Source organism: Microtus oregoni, unplaced genomic scaffold (assembly GCF_018167655.1).
Source record: "Microtus oregoni isolate MIOR12 unplaced genomic scaffold, Mior012 000024F_ref0000369, whole genome shotgun sequence".
Taxonomy (NCBI): Eukaryota; Metazoa; Chordata; class Mammalia; order Rodentia; family Cricetidae; genus Microtus; species Microtus oregoni.
The window spans coordinates 15778506-15796664 of NW_024543083.1; the positions used below are offsets into that span (position 1 = coordinate 15778506).

At 46.6% G+C, this 18159-nt stretch overlaps 1 protein-coding gene across 2 annotated transcripts in view; it reads right to left on the minus strand.

The window, feature by feature from the left end:
* The window catches only part of Dlgap2 (DLG associated protein 2), a 691629-nt gene that overhangs the window by 34488 nt on the left and 638982 nt on the right, over positions 1-18159 (minus strand). The gene's annotated exons all lie outside the window — the stretch shown is intronic.

An 18159-nucleotide genomic window follows, 5' to 3' on the forward strand; every position in this document is an offset into this window, starting at 1 on the left:
ATCATGGTGTTGTGCTAAACCCCCTTTTACCACAGCAGGGAAGCAGGCAGGGCCCCAAATCAGAGTCAAAAATGCAATGCCCACACAGGGAATCACTGATGTGAGAAGCCTGTGTCAGTCAAACTTGTTGTTGAGTGACAATATTTGCAGTGCTCTCTCCCCTGACTGTGTTTTCTAAAACGAAACAAAACAACCAAAATCTTTTAATGAGTCGTTATTTAGCACCGACAAATGAAATGGGCGAGCTCATCACGGCAGGGGGCTCAAGCTGGTGAGCGGGAGGTCTGAAATCTTAAAAAGAGCGCGGCTGAAGAGTCAGGAGGGAAACTGGTAGAGAGACGGGTGGCACAGTTCAGGCTGAGCCTTGTCTGCCCCAGAGCAAACACCTGAAGTCCCTTTTCTTTTCGCCAAAGATCTCTTGATAGCATGGATCCCTCTCTTAAGGAGCATTAGTAAACACGCAAACATTTTGGGTACCATTTTCAGATTCGGATATGTACACGGAAGGAGTCTTGTCCATCCATGCTGACATCATCCCTGCCACCTTTCAGAAATACCCTAAGATTGACTTACCCTTCACTCCCTCGACCCCAGGTTCCCAGACTTGGGAAGCCCATGCTATTGCCTGCAGGGGCCGTTTTCTGTGATTCCATTCACCCCGTGGGATGGCATCCCCTTGGAGATTTTCTAGATGTCTCTTGGAATCCCAGCTCTTCCTTGCCTCATACTAAACTGGTTCTGATGTGTGGACTAATGAAGGCATCTGGGTATCTCTTTTTCCCTCATTTCTCTGCTCCCAGAGGCTGAGGTCCATGTGACCAGGTTCCTGTGCTGGGTGGGATATTCAGGCTCTTGAACCACTGTTCTGTCCCACATCCTACCCCACCCATCTTGGGAGCTCCCTGCCCCACCTCCCAGTCCCGCCTCCCTGCCCCACCTAAACTGTCTTCCCATTCTACACATTCTCTATAGAATATTTTCTTTGCCTTTCCCCTGTCTCTGCCCTGCTTCTGACAATGCTGTCTCCCCAGATCTTTCCTGAATCTCTCCACCAAGGTCCAGCAGCCCCATTCATCTTCTTTGCCGATAAACATTTGTTGGGGTCTAGGCTCTTTCTTGGCTGGGGACGACTGACCTTGATTTCCTCTATGGCCCATGGATGGAACAGAATTTCAGCCCATATTTGCTGAAGACCCAATATCCTCGCAGTGCAGCCAAAGTCACCAAGCAGAAAACCATAGGGATCCTGGGGCTTAATTCTAAAAGAGGAGTGCTGTGCACTCAGCGTGGGGACACAGAGCAAAGCCACATGCCTCCAAAGGTGATTTTTCTTTTGTCTATAAAGATTTTGAGAATTGGTTTGCGCCTCTCAGATGATGAAGGTAAAGGCCTAACCATTTTAAAGCTCCTTCGGAACAGGTTTGGGGGGACAATGGGGAAAAAAAAAACACCACAAGTTCCCATGTGAGATTCCTGGAAAAGGCAAGGTGCAGCTAGGAAACAGATCAGGGTAGAGAGGCTAGCTTCATACCTATCCAAGAAAGCATCCTATACCCCGGTTCACAACACAGAATCCACTGAGCGTGTTTAAGGAAAAACCAACACTGGAAAATCTAACCACCCAAACTCAGTTGCTTCATGGCCCTTTAGCAAACCAGCAGCATAGTTATGGGAACTCTAAGGACTGACCTCAGAGAGCCCAGAGAAACCAAACACATGCCTTCCACTGGTGACCCATTAGCTATAAAGATAGGAACTTCAGACTGGTCTTCGTAGACTAGGAACCACATAGCTTATGGGGCTAATGAATCAGCAGGCACCTCTCCCTGCCAAGCCCAGAGAAGGGCTTGCTATGCTCTAGCAGGGAGGCAGGAGCTGTGACATTTCTTGAGTGACAAGGAAGAAAATAGCTTGGCAGCTTTCGGAGCTGTGTCTGTGCACTGCCAGGCTGTGTGTCCCTGGCTCAGGCTGGGACACAAGGCCTGTGTGGAGGGGCAGAGATAATGTCTCCCTGGGGCTAGGAATGCAGACTCAGGGGATATCCTTGCCTGGTTACAGTCAGAACATTTGAAGGGAGATCCTTCTTACTGCAGCAGCGAAGCACACAGTGCTTACCTAGAACACACAGCTACCATACTCTCCTATGAAACCTTTTTGAAAGTAAATGCAATTGCATGCATTTTTAATAGCAAGGAAGTCAACTGCACTGTAGCAAAACCACATAGTCACTAATTTCCACAGTCAATCCACACCTGTGTAGTTCTGCAACGCACCTGTGACCACAGATATCGTCCCCGTGTCCCATGTGAAGGGCCTGGAGATGCCAGAATCTTTCCGGCTTATACAACAGGTCCAGAAATAAATGCTGAAGCCATCACATGTGGGAGTCTCATGCTGTTGGCTGTTGGTTTCAGGAAACATTTTTGTAGGGCCCGTGCCCCTGGCGGTGCTTCAGACTTTAGCTTTGATACAGTTTAATATGTTTGTGATTTTGATGTCTTGGATTAATTATTGTAATTGCTTAGCATTTTGAAAATGACAGACATTGTTCAGTATCTGAAACTCACCTCAGGGTAGTCACAGTGGTAGAATCAGCATGAAAGACAAGTTATGACCGTTGGACCAAAGCTGAGCCATCCCTGAAGTGTGCTGTGCACACACTCCATCCTCAGCGAGGCAGGCTTCATGCACCTCCTTACTGGTGCTATGAGGAATAGCTGACCTGAGATGATGTGCTCTTGTGGCCTTGGAGAAACTACCCCACTCCATCTCTCTGTGCTTGTCTATGTTACTGCTAAGCACCCAGACGAGTGGTCGTTATGCCATGGTCACCTAATGCCTCTCATGATCCCCACCCTCAGTGAGCAGGAAGAATAAATACCACATGAGCCTGGAGCTTGGTCCAGATCCTTTACTTTTTCAGAGATTGCTACCAAGTTGCTGCATGCGTATTTATGAAATTCAATCATGAGAAAGAAAATTCTATCCATGCTCCTAATGAGATACCTCCAAACACCCTGCCTCCTAATGTAGCTCCAGAAGAACGCCCACCCTTTCCACTCACAGCACTGGGGATAATCTCACACCAACATGGCTCCACTTGGGATGCTCACACGCATGCAGTGTGAGTCCATTAGGGATACCGGCACACACAGGATGACTCCACATGGAACCCCTATGCACACAGTGTAACTCCATGTGGGACACAAGCTTACAAGCCTGACTTCATATTGGACTAGCCAACATCTGAGAGGAGAGGCGAGTCAACCCCCTTTATTGGGAAGAAGTTAATTTGAATGAAGTGGAACAAATGCCCCCATTCTCTTTTCCTTATGATGGCGACAGGTCCTAGCTTTCCAAGTATATTTCATGGTCAGTCTACACCCAGAGTCCAGGAGACCTCTTCTGCATTCAAACTCAGAATGACATTTGCAAGCCAATAAGGATATTTAAAATCTGGTGTTCTGTGGTGAGAAGCACACACATATAATCAATGCGGAGCGCAATCTGAATGACAGACATCACCGTTCTAGCTGGATGTGCACACCGCTCTCTGAGCCCCAGCGCTCCCTTAATTAGACCTTTAAGAATAGCAGCATAAAAGGAATTACAGTAATCAAGCCCAAGACTGCCTAGATGAGAAGAGAAACTGGAGAAACCAAACTTCGAAAGGAAAAAAAAAAACCCTGACATAAAAGATTATAGACATTTTGACACTTTAATTAATGTTAGTCTCAAAACATAAGTGTAAATCAACCGAGACACCGAAATCGCTTCCCACTGGCGTTTTACACAATGGTCTCCCTAAAGTTTTAAAACAATTATGTGGCCACACAAGTTTTGGGGCCACACTGAGGGTTAGCAGCTAAGATGCCTGTTTAGAAATGTGCTAATTAGCAAGAAATTATAGTGCAAGCAGTGTTTAGCGTCTCCCAGACAGGGAAATGAGGCATGACAGCTGCTTACTGTGGAGACGCTCCTGCTTTCTTCTTAACTATCTGCAAATCAGCCACACCACACAGTAAGAGCTTGCATGGGAATTGAACTCCCTTTCAGAGACGTGAATAACCAATTATTATTTTTTTAATGTATAGCATCTACTAAGGGCCAGGTAACCCAGAATGGACTTTATCAGCATTACTGGCTGACAGGGGACTTTGTGATGATACCATTGCCAAACAGAAGTTCAAGTGAATAAGTCACACACGTTGTTTCCCTTCCAAACCTACTGTTCAGGTACCACTTTTGCCTGGATTCTTAGGAATGGGGAGTTTTGGCTCAGACAGGATAGCACATGCTGTAATCTCAACATGCAGGGAGCAGAGGGACGAGGGTCATGCGTAGAGACAAGAATGGGTTACACAGTGAGACTGTCTCCAAGAAGTAAGGATGTAGCACAGTGGTAAGTCACGTGGAAGGTCTTGGGGTTGGTCTTCATTGCGCCTAAAGACCTTAAGTGCATATGGAAATATTAAAAAAATAAATCCAGTCGAAACCCATAGATTGATAACTGTGACATATTAGGTTGCAATGAGGGGTGCATAGATTGGGTTGGTGACAAGTTTTGAACTGTGTGGTGGCTAGCCCTGTCGTTTGTCTCACAGTGTGTATCTGTGCGCACGGCTAGCCCTGTCGTTTGTCTCACGGTGTGTATCTGTGCGCGCACACACGTTTGTTTCACTCTAATATGAATGAAGTCTTTCCTGGAGTGATCCTGGAATTCTGTTTGTCTCTTTGGGGTTTTGAGGGAAGGCTAATTCTGTGTGCGCTTCTTTTCTGATTTAAGTTCACAGGTGTTATTGACCTATGGAGGCAGATGTTATCTAGATATCAATGCCTCTTAATTAAGAGATGACTTTCTATAAGGAATTCATGAACAATAAAGCAAATGCTTCCTGCAGAGGCAAACTCAGTGCATGCCTGACTTATTAGACAGTTTCAGAGGAAAATTAACATATACTAAATACTGTCTGTTTGAAGGCCCCAAGCAAACACCACACCTGCATCATCATAGTTTCAAGGGGACGAGGAAAAGGAAGATGCAGGTATTGATTTCCCTCGACAACCCAGGCAAGTGTTGATTTGCCTTCTGCCTCATGGAGACTATCTGGGCAGACAGTATATGTCAGCTGTGACAACAATTCCGTGTCCTTGGAGTGTGGTCCTCTGAGAGTCTTCAAGGCCTAGGTGAATCAATAAACGCCATCACTGTGAGCTGGCCAGGCATGGCTCTCCGGTGGCCTGGAGGCCCACAGCTGTTAAGAGAGGGTGTGGGTGTTGGTGGGTGGCTGACTTTAGACGTCACTGGCGTCGTGGCTGCAGGCCCCTCACTGTGAAAGGCGAAGGGTCATAGCTCTTTTGCTGCTCCCCACATTAACTCTGTGAAGATCTGGAGTGTGCTCACAATGGGTATTTTCGGTATATTCCAGCTGTTCCTTGGCAACAGAAGTTCATGTGCTTAAGATTCTCTGCTCGCTGTGGCACCATGAAAAAAATCCATATGGCAGGATAGACAGGCTCACTATAAAGTCTAGCCTCTTCCCGGCCCAGGCAAAAGGTACCTGGGCAGAAGAGGGAGTCCTGGAGACAGTGACTCATCATGGCTCTGCTTGGGTATGGAGCCCGCAGGCATGATGTATGGGCCAAAGTGTGGCAATTCGCTGTGCAATCAGAGGGGCTCTCAGTGCTGTTTGCCAGCTGGCTCTCGTTATGTCTCAAATGCTGTTCTTTATTTAAGAAAATCTGCCTCTAACTCCAGGGTATACAGAAACAAAGATGCAAATTTCATAATGAACTCCAAAGACTTTCTACAGAAGACCACAAACAGGGGTAGCCTACCCGGAGCTACCCGGAGCTACCCAGTGCACACATCCCAACATACGAGGGCAGCCTACTGTATGCCGGGTGCTACAGACAGGATAAGACACCATGTCTTCTGTCCTTTCTTGCATTCTCTTTCCTCTCCTCATCTCCCATCCTGTTCATCCAGAAAACTCATCCATAAAACCCACAGTACCCACAGCTTATGCAAGGCTTGACAGAGACTGAGAAATCCCGTTCATTCATTCATTCATTCATTCAATCACACATTCATTTATTCATTATTTCGTTAAATAAATCTACAAAATTTAGTACATCTGTATAATTTGCTACGTGCTATTCCAGACACTGGGAATTCAGCTGCAAGAAACATCCCTGCCTCACAGTGTGCATATTCTAGTGCAGCAGAGAGAGCGCTAATAAAAGGCAGGCAGTGAACTGTCCATCATAGGCTGAAGGACACACTGGCGAGCCCAGATGCTACTGCACCAAACCTTTGGCAGGCACTGGGCATGTGGGACCTTGCTGTCTTCCCTAATAAGTGAGGGTCTGACTTGCTGCCCAGTCAATCCTAGATTAATAGACTTATTAAAGAAAGAAAAAGAAAGAAATATGCCTGCTTTTCCTAGTTCCAACGCTACTTGCCAGTGGGGATGTGATGAGGGAAACCACTTAGTTCTCAAGGCAAAAAGGGAATTAATGATTGAGCAGATGGCTTTACAACATGAGCTGTGTATGTATGTTGGCTTTATGTCATGGCTTTATGAAGCACTGTGTTCTACATGAAGCTTAGGGACTAAGAAGCACCTGGCTAGATGTGGCACTGGCTTGTTTTGAGGTTGTCACATCCTGGAAAGCATCTCACCTTTTTGTTTTCGTACAAAACTAGTTTACTTCTGATGAGCACCAATCCAGACAGGGAGTGGCGCCAGAACCCTCTCTGCAGCTGGGATTTGTCTTGCAAAGCAGACATCGTCCCACGCTATTCGACCCAAGAGAGGCTTCATCTTCAGGAGTTCTATGCACGTATGACAGGGAACAGAAAAGAGAAGCCACATATCTAAGCAGCTGGTGGCCAGACAGTGGCTCCCAAGGTGGTGGCAGGACATTTTCCTGAAGAGCTGTTTGCCCTGGGGACTGTGTGTCTGCTCCTGCTGCATCCACAATTGGGGAAACAGTATGAGGGAGCTCCTATCTCTATTCATCAGGCATATCTGGGATGGGCTCATTCCTGAATACGCTTAGGAAAGCCAGAGATCCTATCAAGTCCCAATCTGGAGCAAGTGGTCTTTGCAAATCTGAGTCCTGGGTACCCGGGAGACTGTGGCCACATGAGAATATGAGAAGATGGGGGCCACAAGAACTCAGGGGATCATGACCTTCAGCCATATTCTTTTGTCCTCAGCAACTCTGGCTTCTTCGACAGGTCCTCCAAGAGTGTCCAACCCCAAAGGCTTGTGAGGGGAACTTTCTCGGTATGCAAGATTCACAGGACCAGTGATAGGTCTCAGGGCCTTGCTGGACTGCCCTGAGCATCTTTCCAAAAGCATCCAGAGTTGCACTCCTACTGACCCACTGTGCCTACCTACCAGGTCCCAACAGCAAAGAGAGTAGGTCTTTGAGGAACCTTAGCTGTAGCCCTGGTTTACTGTCTGAGGATCTCCACATCTAAGATAAACACCATGACCAAACACAACCTGGGGGGAAAAGGGTTTATTTCATCTTACAGCTTGTCAGGGCAGGATGGGACACAGATACCATGGGGAGCACTGTTTACTCCTCCTCAAAGCTTGCTCAGTCTGCTTTCTTCTATCCCTCAGGACCACCAGCTCAGGAGGGGCACCACCCACAGTGATCTGGTCCCGCCCACATCCACAAGCAATCAAGAGAAGGCCCCAGAGCCTTGCTCACAGGCCATCACAGTGGGGACATTTTCTCAATTAAGAAAGGTCTCTCCTTCCCAAATGACTCTAACTTGTGTCAAGTTGACACGAAACTTGTCAGTACAGCTACAGAAAGGGGCTGGGAGGTAACACTCCTGTTCTTACAGTTAAAATCCAAGATCTCTGTTCATCCTAAAAATATGCAAGAAGCCAAAGGCATTTGGACCACATTGTGAGTCCTGGAACAATTTGTAACAATTGACATTAATTAGAAGAAAAGATTAAATGTCAGCCAGCAAGCATTCATATAGATGTTTCTGAAGGTAATGATTATTAATATATTTGTACATGTTTGCAGCTTGCATATCTATCTCAAATCTCATTTGCTTTCCTTTTATTCCATAGAACATTCTTGAAATATCTTATGGACATTAGGTACTAAGTAAATATTTGTGAATTTGATCCAGTCAACTCTGTGATTGATTGGAATGACAGTGAAGTAATGACCCGCTATAAATCAACACAATGAAAAAGAAAATGTCAGCTTGGGCTAGAGAAAGCAAGGAAAGCACACACTGGCATTTATAGAAGCAGATGAGTGAGCTTGCTTATTTTTATAAGTTGGGGCTTTCCTGCTGGATCTCAGCGCCCCTTGGGGGTGCCTGGATCAGTCAGGACCAGTTAGGTGACTCGGATGGTCTTCATCATGGCTGTGAGAACCCTAATATGATTGATCGGTTTATTTTTCTTATTGCTTTTCTTACTTGGCACAACAAGTAAGTCCATAAATAGATGGGCAAACAGAGGCATGAATATTCCTAGTGATGGCTCCCTCGGTTTTATTTTTAAGGTTCCCCTAGCACCTGTGTTGAAAAGACACGGTGCACTGCTCCGACATGACTGGGCCAAGGTGGAGTGAGTCTGATGAATGGCACTGCCCACTCTAACAAGGGCTGCTTCCCATGCGGTCACAGCCACGCCTTTCTACGCCACTCTTACTTGCTTTGCCTTACTGCTGCCTTCTTTGTCATCTGGAAATATCAACGGTGGCACAAAAGTTACAACTCACGTCCCTAAAACGATATACCAAATCGCCAGGCATCGCTCAGCGTCCTACACATCTGGCATTTCAAAGGGGCTGAGGGACTAATTTCAGAGTAATCAGTCTCATTCAGCGCTCGCATCAATCTTGGAAACACTAAGTTGGCTTGAGAGAGTCTGTCGTAGCTCAATACCCTGACTGCCATCAATAACAGCCGACACTCACAGAGCGTCAGGGCTGAACATTCCTGACGGTTGTCAACACAGGACGAAGTTATTATGGGCTTTTGTTATAGTAATGTTTTTATTGAGACATGGTTTCGATGGAATCAACAATCTTCTTGCTTCAATCTGCCATGAGGTGGCATGTGCCATCATATCTAGCTCGAAGCATTTGCTTAACTTTTAAACAAACGTCCTTTGTTTTTCTAAGAAAAGTAGTTCAGACCAATTTAGTTTAGGATCCCAATAATGAGTACCTTTCCAGACCATAAACATGACATTTTGAAGGGTCTGTGACAATAATTTTGCAGCTAGGAGGCCACTATGGAATCTGCTTCAGAACCCAACTCTGAGCCGAGTTAGAGTGGGTCCTGCAGTTCTGGGAAAACCCCTGCCTTTGACCTCCATGTGCATTTGTGCCCATGTCCCTCACAACCCTTCCCATGTCAAGTGGGACCAGGAGTGTGTGCTTTTTTTCTAGGAAAGATAATTCTAGGAGAATGTCTGTCCTGGTGAAGATTATGTGGTCTTTGGGGAGAATGCAAGATCACCTAGAGGGGAGAGGTAGAGAAAGAAAGGGGAGGAGATGCAGGGGGAGAAAGTGCAGAAGGAGGTGGTGTAGGGGGAGGTGGTGCAGGGGAGGAGGTGTAGGGGGAGGAAGTGCAGGGGAGGAGGTGAAGGGGAAGAAGGTGAATGGGGAAGAGGGACAGAAGGAGGAGGCATGGAGAGAGAAGGCACAGAGGGGAGGAGGTGCAGGGGGAGGAGGTGAAAGGGGAGGAGGTGCAGGGGAAGGAGATAAAGGGGGAGGAGGTACAGGGGGAGGAGGGACCGAAGGAGGGGGTACAACAAGAGGAGGTACAGAGGGAGGAGGTGCTGAGGGGAGGGCATCTTGTGGACAATGAAGTAGCTTGGGAAAGGCTCTGCAGGGGAACTCCTATCCCTGTGCTAGTACAGCCCATGCTGACCCAGTAGACTCCCAGGGTCCCATGCAGAAGGAGGCACTGAGATCCCAGGGAGGCTGGCTTGGACCAGTGGGCTAGATGAGGAGGTCTCCTTCAGTCTGCAGGCCTCCTGGGGCTCTTGGTGTTGGTGTGATCATGCACTCATCTGGGACTACTGCCACGTTTCTGCAGGAGGGCCTGGGGCTCAGAATTGGAATCAGGCTACTTAAAGAAAACAGCCATATGTTGTTTCTTGAACAACACCATCTCAGAGGGTCAAGGGATACTCCTTGAAAAGAGAGCCTCTAAAGAGAATAGCACACCTCGAGGTCCGAGACAACCATGAAGGTCAGTGGAGCTTAAATACTTGAATACAGAAGGACCCACAGACAGTGTAAATCTTGGTGCAAGTACCATTACATGTAAACTTCCCAGTCAGTCACTCATATGCATTACTGACCCTGCATCATATGGGTGTCAAGAGAAGTAAATATATATCTGCACATCTTTCAATATGCCTTTAGCACGGTAATGCCTCAGTTTGTATTAGGAGAGATGCTACCTACCCATAGATGAGGCCTGTGGCTGTGGGCTAAACTATCTACCAGCCTGTGAACTCAGTATTGTTCAATAACCAGAATGGGACACATTTTCTAAGTGGCTTCATGGAGCCTTGTAGGTGGAGGCTGGAGCCATTGCTGCTGGTTTCTAATGGCCGGCTCACTGTGGCATCCTTGTCAGAAGACAAATTCTGCCATCCCACACCTAGGCATTTTATAGCAAGGTGCCTTGAGGCCTGGACCCACATGCTCTGTGCCCAGAGCTGGAGGACCTTGAGATTAACTCACAGCACGGCCTTTGTCATTCTGTTCCACACCCTTAGACTCTAATGAGTTTCTGCACAAACACAACCTGCTCTGGTCCTTTGTCCTGTCCTGCAAATGACTGGATAACCCTACAAATGCTCCAAGATAGCGCTTGTATGCAGGAAAATGTGAATGACTTGAAAACAAGATTACACTGAAATGTAATGATTGAAATGTTTAAACTTCTGCAACATGTATGCATATATTAATGCAGAAAATAAAGAGGTTGCTACGGAGTAGGTGTCTGGGTCCCACTACATTAAGGTGCTGAAGTCCTCCTGAGCCAGGAGCTAGTTTTGTCCAGGTAGTAAGGAAAAAGAGCCCACGGTAAGAAGCTGCTCACATATGCTGCAATGAAAACATAGGCTGTAACTCTTTTTATGAGGCTACAATTACCCTGATACCCAAACCACATAAAGACATTGCTAAGAAAGAGAATTACAGACTAATCTCACTCACGAACATTGATGCAAAAATACTAAATAAACACTGGCAAATTGATTCCAAGAACATATCAGAACCATTATCTACCACGATCAAGTAGGCTTCATGCCAGAGATGCAGGGATGGTTCAACATATAAAAATCTGTCAACATAATCCACCGTATAAACAAACTGAAAAATAAAAACCACATGATCATCTCATTAGATGCTGAAAAAAACCTTTGACAAAATACCACATCCCTTCATGATAAAGGTTTTGGAGAGAGATGCAGCCTCTTGCATTCTCCTCCTGTGATGGATATAGACTTGCCAGGCCCACCCTGTCACTTCTGCTTTCTTATTCATTTCTGAAGGCTATGCTAACCTGTAGCCCTGACAACGGGACCTGCCTTGGACCTGAATTCAGACACAAGAAAGAGGCCAGGTCCCTGGTCCTAAGCATATTTCTCTAAGCTGAAAATACAGGGACGAGATTTCAAAGACAACCTGTGTTTCAGTTCAATGCAGAGATCTGGAGGCTTCTCAGGATTCCCAGAAGCGATGAATGTTGGTGGCTTCTGAGAAGCTGAGAGGTGGATCACAGCTAGTGCAGGGATACCTTGGACATCCACGGGAACACTCTGAACTGTCCTCTGCATGCTATCATCACTTCGGGGTCTATGATTCACCGTGGACTTAGGCTGCAGGTGCGGGAAGAAGACGCGGTCTGGGCAGAAATTCTACTATTGTAAGCAGGAGGAAAGTATATGAGCTTTACAGTGTGGGCTCTGACCACGTAGGGTTTTAGGTTTCGGTCCTGAAATGAAAAGCAGGTCCCTACAGTCCAGTGTGGGAGAGATGGCAGCACTTATATTTGCCCCAACTTATGAAAGACCTCATTTGTACAGATACTCAACTAATGTTTCCTGAAGCATCCCGAGTTAGACAGACTCCACCACCCCAAGTCTGCCAGGTCAATAACCTGGAACCCGGAACTGTGCACACGGGGAATGGCACAGATGTGACTAAGCACAGGGTCTGGAGATGGGACATGGTTCTGGCTTGCCTAGTGGGCCAATAACATTACTGGGGTACTACCTATAGGGATAGGAAGGCCAGAGTCAGCGAAGGAGCAGCGGCAACAGAAACAGTTTAGGACCATGTAGCTGCTGCAGCAGAAGGCAGGAGACTCCCCTGGGTGAAAAGATAAAGAGGGATTCTTAAGACTACCATTTGGATCCCACAGAAAGAGGGTCTGGCTATCACCTTGAGGCCCAAGTTGGAGATGGGATCTCTATAGTGCAAACAGGACAGGTCGGTGTGGCTTGAAGACACAGAGCTGTGGTCACGAGCTACAGCTGCGAGTCTGGATGGAGCACACCTGCTCATTAAGGCTTCCCCAATCCCAGCGTCTTGCTAGTGTTCCAGGTTCTGCAACCGTCTAAGCGGAACAGGATAATCCCAGACTGGCTTCCTCTCTGCAAAGATCTGCAATGTTCCACGGTGGACCGGTGCTATCCAGGGCCCTTTAGCAATCTTTCCAACTTGTCACATTCAATTGAATTGTCCAGAATTCAGATGCATCCTTGCATCCTGGGTTGTGATGGGGGCCCTGTGCTCCTTCTGGTAGCCCTTCCTCTGTCCCATGGTCTGGGAGTTCCCCTCACTTGGAGATATCCTTCAGCAGACTATTTCTCAGTGTGTGGAAGGTGATGCGCTCTCTTCTCCCAGATTCTCTGCCCTCTTCCTGGAGGCAGCTCTAGTCTAAACTCCACGTCTGTCACTGAATGTCAGGACCACCTTGAGCCCCTAGAGGCTGCTGCACGGGGTTCTCTATGAATTGAAACATTCAGTTATAGAGGGATGCTCTTAAGACCCAGAAGGTAAACTAGAACTTCAAGTTTAGAAGGTTCCAAAACCACAAGATTTATGAGACCCCCTACCCCTGGGCTATATAAGCAGTAAGGACTGATGGAGATGGAGAGGCTCTCCTAATAGCTGAGCTGTCTGTGAGTCCTGCAGGGAGATCCAGGGTCGCAGCTTTTGTGAGCTGTCTGTCACGCATGCTAGATAGGCCTCTCTGTCATCATCTGCCCTTGAGTCCTCAGCCATGCTATTTTAAGTTACCACCTTACCCAAACTCATAAGGAATCCCAATGAATTCACTGGTTCACCGAGCTAGGCTTGGATGGAATCTTCCTTTGGCCTGTCATTGGTGCTCTTTGTGGGGTGAAGACACACAACAGAGGTACCTCAGCCTTCAAGATCCACGGCACTCTCTCTTGTGGCAGGCCTCCCACTGGCTCTGTTGGGAGAGGGTGCCAGCAGCACTCAGCATCCAGGCTGTTCCCAGGTCCTTGGCCCACCCTAATAAAACTGTCTTCTCAGGATAGAGCTCTTCCTTCCATCCTGTTTCTGTGCCCTGTTGCTTCCATTCCTGTGGTGTGACTTTAAACTTCAGAGGGTAGTGGGGGGCTGGCAAGGCCAGTTTTTGGATTTAGTTCCTCTCTCCTGTTTCCCTTAGTGTTTGGTCTGTCTTCATTTGGGGCAGGAGTTCCTGCAACTATATCTGACAACTGAGTGATTTGTCCTCCTTGATGACATCATCCGTGTCACCTGGCCAGCAGCCTTTTGGAGTCTCATGGGGACAGAGCTGGAGGCTAAAACTTCTTCAGTGTGTTCCAGACTCTAACCAATTTATACAGGAGCATCCTCAGGAGGCCGCTCCAGCTGCTCAGTGCTGCCTAGCCCTTGTCCCCTTTACCTGTAGAATTAGGTTTGACAGTCATCTCTAGAACTTTCTATGGTAGGGCAAGGTCAGACTTTTCAAATCTTTTGGGCCATAACTCTTTTGGCTGCATAAGAAAACTACTGCCTTGGGCCATTTCTGCTCACACCAAGACACATGCAGTCTGAAGTGAACGTGCCACGGTCACCTCCTCCTTAGGTCTCTCCTCTTGGCTCACGGGTGACTTTTTTTTCTCTCTGTGTTCCCATGATCAATCCTCTGCAAGTCCGCGTTGCAATCTCCTTCCAAAGTCCTACTGAATAGGTGGATCTCATTGTAGCTCCATCACCTCAGGAGAGGCGATCTCGAAGGAGGCAAGCTGAGGGCCCGATGGGAAGAGATTCAACAGAGTTTCTGGAAGACTTGACTCTTTTCTGCTGGGGGGGTCACTCAGTAGTCTCCAGCTGTGTCAGTGCTGACCCACAATGCAGAGAACCTGCTCCATAGCTCCTGAATCCTCCCCTTTTGCCATATGGGCTTCTTCTTCCCTCCTGTTCAGTGCTTTTGGATCCCCGGCATCATGGGCCTTCTTGACTCCAGGCTTGGATGCCTCCCTATGCTGGCTCACACTACTCAGCCTTGGACTTCTAGCCAGCCTCACTGTAACTGGGGGATTCCGGAGTCTGCCACAGAGTCTCAAGCCTCCCTTTGGCTGCCATCACTTTCCGTACGCATCCTCTTGCTGTGCAGCGGGTGTCTGTAGATGATTGATTGCAGTGGTTCCCAGATTCTGAGGGTGAATCTTAGACCCAAGACAATTCTGCATTCAAAGCAAGTTGGCCATGCTCTAAACACAGCACACACTTCATAGATGTTCATAAGCTTAAATATAGCATAAGGCTTTCTTTGATATGGCTTTTCTTTGTTTTATTTTGGACTTTTATATCTTGAAATTGAAAGTGACCATGTGTGATCTTTTGTGAATGTTCTCTGCTCATTCATTTATCAAAATATTTATGATTCTTATTTACCTTATTAGGAAGCACTTGGATTTGAAGAAGTTGGGGACTTGGTCACAAAGCTCCAAGCAATGCTCAGGCCAGAAAGTTGGCATACCTAATCTGTAAAAACCTAATATACATACAACAGAGAATTTTGCAAAGAAGTACAGACAAAATTCATAGTATTGAGAACAGTTTTCCCTCTATCTAATATTCAAGACACAAAAAATATGAGGATGACTTTCCTCTGGTGTGTTAGTGAAGATTTGTCTTGGAAACAGAGTTATTATGCACCCTGGAGAGAGAAGTCACTGCTGAAATATGAATAATAAGATAAAGTAGGTCTGTGCTGTTCCCTCTGTCGTCCCAGTGTGACTTCCCCTTGGTTCTGATGACTTCTGGAATTAGTTGTGACATGTGTGGAGACAATTTCTGACCCAGAGAAAAACCATTATCATCTAATTTTATACTGCTTCCCTCCACAGGACCAATGTTATTCCTCCCCTCAAAAAACAGGGTGGAATGAGTATTTAGACCAGCAAATCTACCTGATAAATCATTTCATAGATGAGAGAGAAACCAAGTGTGAAATGGAAGGGAGATGTTTGCGAAACCACTTCATTTAAGGAGGGCTCTCTAATCAACACCCACTGCTTTCCATAACGAGAAGCATGATGGGTGGGTAGGCTCGTCCTGCTCGGGGCTGTGTTCCGTGCCTGCTGAGGACCACAGAGACGGATGAATGGAGCTTGGCGGGAGGGACTCCCTGCTCCCCGCTTGCAGGTGAGAAGAGAGGTGACCCAATGGGCACATAGGCTGTTAGCATGCACCTGCCAGGGTCCACGTTAAGACTGTCTACTGTGCTCTGAAAAATCGATAGGAATTCACTCAGCTGTACATTTGACACTTGATTTATTGCATGAGCACCAGGCTTCTAGATTTACATGTTTATAAGGTGAGAAAATCTAATAGTGCCAGCTTTCATTTTTCAAGCCTCTGTAAAGAACATGTTTAAATGCATCTTATACTTCAAAACAATCACTTTGAGATGTTTCTGAAAGTAGATTTTTTTGAGTCATAAAAGGAAAACATTTTTTTTAATCCCTTTCAGTCCTGGAGACAAATCCCAGAACCTCTTATACTCTAGATAAACACCCTACTGCTGAGCTGTACCCCGAGTGCCCCGGGATAATAGAAGAGTGTTAATTCATCAAAATAATCTCCAATGCTAGTATAACAGTTTCCAAAACCAAGAAGTACTTAAGAATAAAATGACTTAAATCCACTTGCCTTGTGGACAGACAGCTCCAATCAAAGGCGGGATTCAGCTCTCACTATCAGCACGGGTAGTACTAAAAGTGATAAAAGAAGGCAGGGTTCTAGAAGGAAGCTGATCTGGTTTGCCTGCCAAGTGAGTTTTATTAGGAGGGTGGCAACATCAAGTCTGCAAGCAGCCACATGTGACCCCGAAGGCCGAGAGATTGAGCCCTCCAGTCCAAAGAGCAGCTTGATAAGAGACAGAACCGTCATAGGTAGCACAAGGGAGATGCTGAAGAAGACATACTTGGTCCCAGAATACTGGGTGAGTTACAGTGCCATGGCCGTAGGCAGTCATGATGGGGCCATGACGGGAGAGACAGGTGACTCAGATCCTTCAGTTCCCTTTAGTTCTATGCCAGAGGGAGTTTCTCCATCTTATAGATTTCCAGGGGTTGGGTGGGTTAATTTCTACATGTGTGTCACAAGGCAGGAGGTGTTGAGAATGGGAGAGGAGCGGCTAGGCAGTTTAGGGTCAGGAAAGTGCAGGTTATCTTTGACTAAAAGCTACAAATGTCCTTAGCCCCTTTGATATCCTTGCCCTAGCTACAGGCAGGAGATGGCAGAAGTGTTTAAGACAAATGTCTTTGCTGCCTTGGCTAGAGACCTGGGATGTCAGACTGGCCTGCGTTTTCTGTATCTTTCTCCCTTTCATGCGGAGGGTGCGGCAGAAACTGACAGACATTGGATAGCTGAACTGGGATCTAGACTGACTGGTTCGTCTCTGCTCCCCTGTATCCGTCAAGTAAAGCCTTAATGATTCCAAGGTTGTGACCTTCAATAGCATCCAACCCTTTGGGGATCTCTCCTGTCATTTTCCTCAAGCTCCCAACAATAAAACGCTTCCTAAAACCCACCTCTTATAAACTTTATTATTCAAATTCGAAAGGCAAGAACCTGGAGGCTACTGACTCCCTCCAAGTTTTGTGTGAACACGAATGTCTGGCACCCTAACGCCCGAGTTAAAAGTCCACCTAGGAGCTAAGAAAGCTCTGTTGCTCTCAAAGACACCCTAAATTTTCACGTGTTAAAAGCACCAGAAAAACAGAGAGGATAATTCAAGTTGTCTTGAGCTTTCGCACAGCTGCGAGGGGGCTGAGGAACGCAGAACTAGAACACTCATTGCTCCCTGGGCTCTCAGGAAAAACTGTTAGGGCTACACAACCTGATGCACAGAGAGGCAGGGGGAGGTCTGTAACACCATACTAAATTTGAATTCTGTGACTCGGGGAATTTTCTTCTCTACCGTTTTTTCCAGATTAATAAAAATCCTTGACATTGTTCACAATCTTATTAAGCAGATCATGTTGCATGTCATCTGGCGTCCGTTGAGTGAAGGAAAAATCCTTGGCATTCAATAGGCTATACTCAGAGCAGTGGTGGTGGGCGTGATGTTGACCTGAGCTTTTGGCTTCTCACAACCATGACCTTGCTACCCCCTCGTGATGTCGGCTTTCCTCTAGCCGCCCAACGTTGCGCTCATCTGACCGACCGTTGCAGCCATGATGCTGCTATTTATCCCATAGTCTAGAAGAGAGTTTGACTCAGTAACTAGGCCAAGTTCCATCGGAAACTTTGAATAGAAACATTTAAAATTTTATTTTGTGTGTGGAGTTTTGGGATGCACAGGGTGCTGGGGAAGAACGATTTACTGTGTACATAAATCAGGACTTCAGCCTGAGTTCGGTACTGATTCTTATATTATCTCTGTGAAATCTGTTCTATTTCTATTCTCTCCCTAACGACAGCTCTAAAAACAGCAAAGCCATTTTCTACCACATAATTATTGTTTCAAAGCCTTTCTGAAGACCATGGAAATGCTTAATCGTTCATTTGCTTGTAGGGGGCACTCGACAAACACTGGTGAACATGAGTAATTCCCTTCGGAGGGGTTGCCTTTTGATTTAATTACTTTTT